The following is an 8,776-nucleotide window of genomic DNA, read 5'->3' on the forward strand; positions in this document are numbered from 1 at the left end:
TGACAGCGGTGACGCAGTGTAGTCTGGTAGAAGTTTACCGATGATTCGGAAGACCGTACTGCCTCTATCTTCAGATTTGTTCCTATCGGTTCACTCAAAGCGCCTGTCCGGACTCACAGCCTCCCACTTCTGCACGCCCGCCCTACTCTCTGCGGCTTACTCTTAAAACCTGAAGAAGGAAGCAGCAAGTTCAACCAGACTATACGGCGGCACATCCCACTCGATAGCACACTACGCCTGAAGGGTTTAGGATCAGGAATGAACTGGCAGTTATGCCCACCATACCGGTTTTATTGAAATTCGTTAAATGGTGTTGTTGTGAGGAAAGTGAGTGGACAGACAGTTAAGGTGTTGCCATTGTGATCCTGCTGACGAGGCGTTTGGTCGAGCCTGCAGCTGCCCGAAGGCGAAGCTCAGACCGAAACATGACTCACTTATCTACCAAATTGCCCCCCCCCTTCCATGAAATAGTAACATCGAAATTAACACAGAGGCTGCCATAAATTTAACTTTGTAGATTGAATTTTATGTCAGGTTAGATTAATAATGACGTCATTGTTACTGCATATCGTTTGACCTTTTCTCTTCTTCAGTTGTTGGGAAAGTGTTGACCTCTGCCAGCGACACACATGACTCATGTTCCTTAACTGGGTTTCTAGTTGTCTGAAATGCACCGTACCGGCATATGCCTGGAAAGGCTCAGAAAACCCTCGAAGAATCCAGGTCCAAGGATTCAGATCGGGTCCCTCACGGAAACGAGGCAGAATCATCAGAACTGTAGCAATTAATTACATTATACAGCCCGTGGCTGTGGACACAGCCGGCGTCTCATCAGATACGCGCCTGAACCGCCCTTCCGGTGTTCAGTACGGCCGGTGTGTAAATCCGGACGCTGTTTCACCAGTTCCTGACGTCATGTGACATGAATGTGAGAACCAACAAGTCCATGACGGATATGGGCCTCGTAAGGAGGGGTAAAGAGGTCGCAGCTTGAAACTAACCACGCAGCTCGACTACAACTCAAGAGGTTCACCTCCACTCCCCCCATACTCGTTTATGTGATGGTGCTTAATGCTTGTACGTAACTGTACATGCTTATCCTACTTAGGTTCCGCAAGTTGGGAGGAGGAGTGGGTTAGTGGAGGGTTGACTCCTGATATGCTGTTAGTAGCGAAATTACTCATTGCTCATCACGTTGAGAACTGACTCACTGCTACGTAATTCATCAGACACGCGTCATCAGCTCCATGCTGAGTCAAGTGAATACAGTTCATAGCTTGGGGCCTTCATCATAAGCTAAGAAGCGCGCAGCCACTCAAGACACATCCTGCCTCTTAGGGAAGCCAAAGGTTCATTACCGTGTTCACAAGAGCTTGCCTCTAGCACCTGTCTACAGCGAAACGAATCCACTGTACACCCATATGTTACTTGGTCGCCTTAATCTCAGACCCCTCCGAAACGTCGATTATCTCCTACCAAAAGACGTACACTTCATAGTCATGTGTGTGAGGACCTCGAATCCAACATGATTTCTTGGTTGCGTAGTAAACACCGTAGTATTGGGGAAAGCCAGAAGGAAAGAGACCACTAGGAAGGACAAGACGTAGGTGTGTGAATAATATTAAAATGGATCTTAGAGAGATGGAATGGGATGGTATGGACTGGATTCATCTGGCTCAGGATAGGGACCAGTGAATATTATTTGTGAACACGGTAGTGAACCTTCTGGTTCCACAAAATATTGTGAAGGGCTCAGCTCCGTGAAGTAAGTGCATGAACTCATCGTTTTGAACGTAACACTTGCTGAGACAGAGCTCGGCTAGGCCAGACGTGACAAGCACGCGGAGTGGAGGCTTCTGGGATGGGAGCCGAAGTTCTGTGTCTGTTGTAAGCAAGACATCCAACCCTCTGTTTACCTAGAGTCCGAGGTTCTCTTCTGTTTCAAGCTTTCTGTCACTAGATGAATTACTTTGAAATATAAGACGACCGCATGCATTTGGGGGGAGGAGGTTTGCAGTGGGACAAAGGTGGAAGAAGATGGAAAGTTCAGTTTACATGGAAGTTGCAATTTCAAGTATGGAAGCGATACATCAGTTCAGCTGCCCCTATTTAAGCTCTTTCGCATTTACTGCGACCCGGACGTGACCATTGAAGACTAACACCTGCCGGACAACATGGTATCGCATTTGTGAGAATAACACTCTCGAAATCGAGATCAGCTGAACAGATTTTTATGAAATTTGATATCGAATATTTTATTAAGAATTCTAGACACGATGAAATTTACTTAAAATCGTGTTAAAGTAACCAATACTCCACCTGACGATTTCCGTTCAGTTGTGGTCGCACCTAGACCGTGCCCCTGTATTTATTGAAGTAAAAAAAAAATTATTTCGACACAAAGTTTTCCCACCGAACTTTCAAACCAAATTAAACTAGACTAGAACGAAACTAAATTTTCACTCACAGGAATGTTAAATCAATCCAACCGGACACACAACGTGCTTCAGCTCTTGAAACTTTGCAACACCAGGATATTGCAAGCACTTCCCTGTTTCCTGGACATGCCCGAATTCCAGAAGTGTTGGAAACGCTCCGCATCTCTGCCCCTCAGCCAGGTATTTATTTAATCGACGAAAATATCTGAGTACGCGATTTCTCGAAGTTACCTTGTGCAATTTTTGAGCTACACTTCGAGCCCTGAACATTACTGGTAGTCAGAGAACTGAATTCCCTGAACATCATCAAGCGAGGACATGACTACCAGAGTGTAAAGGCGTTGCCAACTGTCTAACTGCGGACAGCTTTCGCTTTATCCGATATCCGGATTAGCGGGGATTTACCCTATATCTGTTTGTTATCAGTAGAGACCGGATTTTAATGCAAATGCACATTTCTTCCTTGCAACATGGCTGCAGACTAGCTCCGCGTCCACTGGGCTCCACCTGTGACCACAAGCAATACGTACGTGTTCATTAGCAGCGGAGCCCGAGGTTCAGTCTTATCTAAATGAAGCCAGAAATAGCATGCACCAATTATAAGGTCTATGCTTCTGTCTGTTTCCAAAGCTAACGCTGATTATCCTGCAGGAACGAGGGACTTACACTTAATTGCTGTTTTCATCGCTGTGGCCAGAAACATTTTGCTGCTTTGTATCAGTTTCGTAACGGAGCCTCGCTGTTGTCCATCAGCAGAACAGCATCAGTTGTCCCCAAAAACACAGTTATCCTGAAGATAGCGTCTCGAGACGAAAAAGGAGAAAGGGTGAACAACTTAATCATTTTAGTGTTGATATATAAGAGTCGGTATAGCCACTGAATACGGGATGGACGACTGAGAGGTCGGAGTTCGAGTCACGGTAGGGTCAAGAATTGTTAGTTCTCTATGTAGCCCAGACTGGCTCTGGGTTCCACCCAGCCTCCCATTCAATGGATACCGGGGGCTCTTTCACTGGGGATAAAGTAGCCGGGGCGTGAAGCTGACCGTTCACCTCAAACTAGTCCCTAGGTCGAGAAAGCGTAGATCCATACACCCACTCGCCCATAAGTCTTCATGGCGTAATGTTTAAATAGTTAAGCACAGGGACAACTCCGTATTATGCATTCATTTGATATGCTCCGCGTCACAGAAGCATAAAAATGGGCACACATTGCCATGACGTAACTGCTGATAGCCTAATGCAGAAATGTCAGGAGTTCACTGTGTTATCAGCAGCCGAGGTATCTGCTTCGGCGCAAGTCTTATCGCTCTCTTCTCTTAATCTAACCTTTCAATACTCGGGCTGTCATCATCTTGGAGTACTCATTTTATGACGTCGTTACATTTCCGAGGCCTGTATTTCAATTAGTTATTTCCTTCGGCTACATCGTCGTACGCCCATCATAGTGGCCGGCCGCGCGGTCTAGGACATGAACCGCTTCGCCCGCTCGAATACTGGGATCGTGGGTTCGAATCCCACTCAAGGCGATGCGGCGGGTGTTTAGGGAGTCCTACCGACTGTGGATGGGTTAAGAAACAAGGTCCACAAGGGCTGTAGAGGCATAGAGAGATACAGATACAGTCATCCTCTCCCTTTCTGCCTCTTGGTGTACTTCTGTATTTTATATTAGTTTATCAACCATTTTCTTCCCTTCTCTGGAAACAGGGTATATCCGTTTTAACACCTACGGTAAATGTAACGTAAAGTTGTCCTTGTACCTAAGTAAGCAATACGCCATGAAGGCGTATAGGGGAATGGATGTATAGACCCACGTTTTCTTGACGTCGGCACTAGTTTGAGATGAGTGGTCAGCTTCACGCCTCGGCCGCTTTACCCCCGGTGACTTCCCGAATAGGAAGCAGGTATGCTGGCCTTGTAATAGACTCGATTCGACAGGCAAAACTACATCACCCCTAAGCCTGGGTACATACCTGACTGCCAAATAGTAAGCAGCACCTGACCGGTTGGCCTACTGTGCCACTCGCTTCGTGCTGTTGAGGGCTCTCTGCAATTTGCTTTCACTGTAATTCCATTTTTACCCCATACTGTACGTCCTAAGGCGGGAGTTCCGACGTGAGCGTGAGGGTACGTCGGAACCGGAGCCCCAAGGTTCCTCCAGGGTTCCGTAACTTCTCAGCCATCGGAACGTAGCAAAGCAAGACAAAATGTAATGCCGTCTCGTTCGGAGACAGCCCGACGAGAGCAGAATCAGGCGTCAAGCTGAGCTTGCCGTTTCTCTTCATGGCCCTGACCGGACTGGCTTCAAATTCTGTGTTACAGCTTCCTTACTCGTACATTCCTACTGCAGTGTTTTCTTTTTCGGACGAGTTCATTTCCAAGCACTGCGCATGGGCCTCGAGTGCGTACACTCTCTTGCTCTCCCACACTACTCTCCGATCTTCCCTCCCTTCTCGCGCAGGCCATTGATCACCACAAAATATCAAGACTGTACATGCCGTGTTGTTAGACCTGCCGTTTGGACTACAGTCCAACAAAGTGGACTGGATGCGTTTCAAGGTAAAGTTGTCCCTGTGCTTAAATAATTAAATATTACGCCATGAAGGCGTATGAGGAAGTGGATGTATAGATCCACATTTTCTTGACCTCAGCACTAGTTGGAATGAGTGGCCAGCTTCACGCCCCTGCCGCTTTACCCCCGGGGAAAGAGCCCCCGGTACCCATTCGATAGGAGCTATGCAGCCCGTAGCTATACCGACTGAGCCATCCCGTCTGTTTAGATGAACTGCAGACAACTAAAAGTAATCTGTCACGCCTAATAGACTCTAGCAATGGCGTGCTTCCCACTTGTTCAGGAAGCGAGGCGCTAAAATGCAATTTTTTATCGTTACTATTGTAATTCTTTTTAATCTTGTTCATTCATTCAACAAGCGAGCTCACACTTACGTCAGCCCCACAATTATCCCATGTCATCAGGGCAGCTGACGGGCGCGCAGAGGAGACAGAACCGTTCGCAACAGCCCGTGTCAAAAGGCAGTTATATCGAGGAACAAAAACAGGATCATTTTCTTTAGGTTCAAAGGTCACTGTATTTACCGCGTGATTTAACATGAAAAGAAATCTGAATTGTCTGGAGACGCACTGTACAGTAGGGATCGCGACCGACAGTTTGAGAAACCGCGACCTATTTTTAACATTTCTAGTGAAGGACCATTTGATGAGGTCAACGGTAAATCCAAAAAGTTAATACAGGGATTGTATTTTTATAGGTTATCTGACTGCAGAGAAACTTAATAGAGTGAAATTATTTAGAGGTTTAGAGGCTTGCTATACTTCTGGGCATTGCATCGCTAATTAAGGAAATGGCAGGAAACCCTGCAATTGATTCTACACGTGCAGTGCCTTAATAAATAAATTTATGTTCGGGAAGTAGTAATCTCGATCATATCAGTGAGGGAACTCTTTGGACAAATTAAAATAAATGTAGACCCCGTTCGATACAGGCTTTCGGCGAAGTTTCATTTCCCTCTGGAGTGTCGAGTCATGTCCGATACTCCCATGTTTATTCTCTGGCAGGGTCTAACATTGAGGTGACGGATACCAACTGGCGCATGCGTACACCACGGACGATGTTGCTCGTACGCTTGAAATGTGGGGGGGGGGCACTTTCGGAGCAGTACGGTCACTTGGAAGCTATGGAAAGCTGGAAATATAAAACAGAAATTCTATTCGGAATTACTTGGTTTTGGTCTACGTCCATTGTCTGGTATTCTAAGAAATATTAGAGAACACGACGTTTCGGAATCTGTTTCCGTCCTCAAGTCAGGGGGAGGCACCTGTTCTGTTGGGTCCGTTAGAAAGAGCAAACCTCAGTCACTGAAGAGCCTAACTGAAGCTATATAACCGGAGATCGGGCTTTGTCAATAGGAGATAACAGTGGGAGGGAGGGGAATGTGATTTGTTGTAGGTTATTTGATTCCAAAGACAGCTATTACGTATTATAAACAAAACACTGCTCACTCATTCGTGATCTTCTACATTGTAGCAGCTACAATACTTACACTCGTGCAACACTCGACAATTTGCTGCTATGGACATCCGAAATTACTAGTAGCAAATAATCATGAAGGTGGTTTGCAACAGGTTAGTTAGTTAGTTAGTTAGTTAGTTATTGGAGAGGGTGGGATTCCCCATGCACTGAGACCTGTATTGGTCCATTGTGCTTCCCTCTATGATTTCTACCAGTCTCTATATCCTACCGGTACTGGTGCTTACCATCAGTCCCGCCCAGCCAACGAGACCGGCTGTACTAGCTGAGAGGTATCTGTAATGCTTCCCCCATCTACCAGAGGTATTAGAGACTGCTGTTGGGCGGGAAACGTCCGTTAATTTGGCTCAGTGACCTCCTTTGGAGATATGAGGTTCTTTTACGTGCCGTAAAGCTACGACACGGGATCCACGGCTTAAAGTCCCTCCCGGAGGACTTGTTCCCTGAATTNGAAGTTAGTGCCAACTTTATCGGATAGAGGGTGTCAAGTGGTCAGCGCAACGAATCCCCACGGCTATTAATTTCGGTTTTCTAGACCGGATCCGCTATATCCTTGAAAGAGCTCCTCAATTATCATCACGAGGCTGAGTGGACCCCGTTCCAGACCCACTGCTTCTGAGAAAAAAATCTGGTAGTGCCGGGAATCGAACGCGGACCTCTGGATCTGTAGGAACCCTAACCACTAGACCACAAAGGCGGTCGGTTGGTCAGTCCTGTCCTACAAAAGTGCAGGATGCCGATCTATAGTTTCAGAAGGTCACAGATGACAGAGGTCAATGTAATAAATGTATGAAAGCATTTTGCTGAATGTTCACGTTGTGACAAATGATTGGTGAGGGTCAATGTGCTGACCATATACAAGAACGTTGTATACCGTTGGTTCAACGAAATTGCGCGGTTGGATCGCGAAGCAGAGTGGCGCAGTGGAAGCGTGCTGGGCCCATAACCCAGAGGTCCGTGGATCGAAACCACGCTCTGCTAAGCACATTTTTTTCTATCATATGACAGATTTCCGTAAGTTTTAAAAACTATAAATATCATTCAAAATTACGTCGGAGCCCAGTATATTGTGAATTAAATTGTTCTGATATTTCTCAACTGCCATACGGAAATTCTTAAATATTTTTTCCTAATTCTAACCACTTCACAATACATAATGGTGTAGGGGTTAATATTCTTGCATCCTGTTCCTCGGGTTCTTCCGCGGACCATCAGCCAAGAGACTGGCTAATCTGATAAAAATGTTCATGGTTTTCGTCACACGGTTACCGAATAACCAATTCAGCATATTTCATTACCGTGTTTTACTTATGTACAGTTCATTTAACAATTCTGTCAGCAACTGTGACTGCATAGTACCAAGTAATAGGACGATCAGTGGGTAAATGATTTAAAGTTTTGTCCTGAAGGAGGAAATGGGATAGAACGCGAAAATCTCAGGATAACCGGCTTCCTGACTCAGGTATGAAAGCGGGACTTCCCGTATGCGAAGCCGTGTTGCTATCACCCGACAGCACAGCTACACATTTAAATATATATCATTAAATATATGAATTTCTCATTATTTAACTCTTAATTGTTCGACAAATATTCCCACTTACCTTACCTTAAAATATGTAGTGACAAGACTCCTACAATTAAACGCCCCAAGATTGTCGGCCTCCGTGGCGCAATCGGCTAGCGCGTTCGGCTGTTAACCGAAAGGTTGGTGGTTCGAGCCCACCCGGGGGCGTTGAAATTTTTATATTACAGAAAAATGAGAAGTAATGCAACAATAAACAATAAATAGCAGATATTGTGTAACACTAGCTTCTTCTTTAGTTTTTTTTAGTTTGTTGGGGTGGTGAGAGACTGAGTCCACTTGGTACGTCGCCACTATTTGGCCTATTGTACCAGCCCCGGCTGATAGACGATGAATGTGGAGCAGTCGGTGGAAGGAGAATTGTCAAGGGAAACCTGCCCCAGTGCCGCTTTGTCCACCACAAAACCCACATGAACTGACCTGGGCTCGAACCCGGGCCGCCACAGTGGGAAACCAGCAACTAACCATTTGAACTATGGCAGGGCCGTTACACTAGTCTAAAGCCCGTTTGAATTTCAACGGGAACTTCTTAATAGCAAACCATAACCCCAGTAACTTGAGAAGACAGCTGAGTTTGTTGTTAGTAAACAAGATCCATAGATCTAAAGTCTTCTTACATTTCATGTACCAAATCTTACGTTCATTTTCTTTAGCTGAGGTCGTTTATCCAAAGAATTCGTTCAGTTCCGATGCTTTTGTTACATTTCGT

At 45.7% G+C, this 8,776-nt stretch overlaps 2 non-coding genes across 2 annotated transcripts; both read left to right on the top strand.

The window, feature by feature from the left end:
- Positions 1–7,394: 7,394 nt before the first annotated feature.
- On the top strand, positions 7,395–7,466 carry Trnam-cau. The gene has a single exon. It is a non-coding gene; the product is annotated as a tRNA-Met (tRNA).
- Positions 7,467–8,143: 677 nt separating this feature from the next.
- Trnan-guu lies at positions 8,144–8,217 on the top strand. The gene has a single exon. It is a non-coding gene; the product is annotated as a tRNA-Asn (tRNA).
- The last annotated feature ends 559 nt before the right edge of the window (positions 8,218–8,776 follow it).

Source organism: Cryptotermes secundus, unplaced genomic scaffold (assembly GCF_002891405.2).
Source record: "Cryptotermes secundus unplaced genomic scaffold, Csec_1.0 scaffold516, whole genome shotgun sequence".
Classification (NCBI taxonomy): Eukaryota; Metazoa; Arthropoda; class Insecta; order Blattodea; family Kalotermitidae; genus Cryptotermes; species Cryptotermes secundus.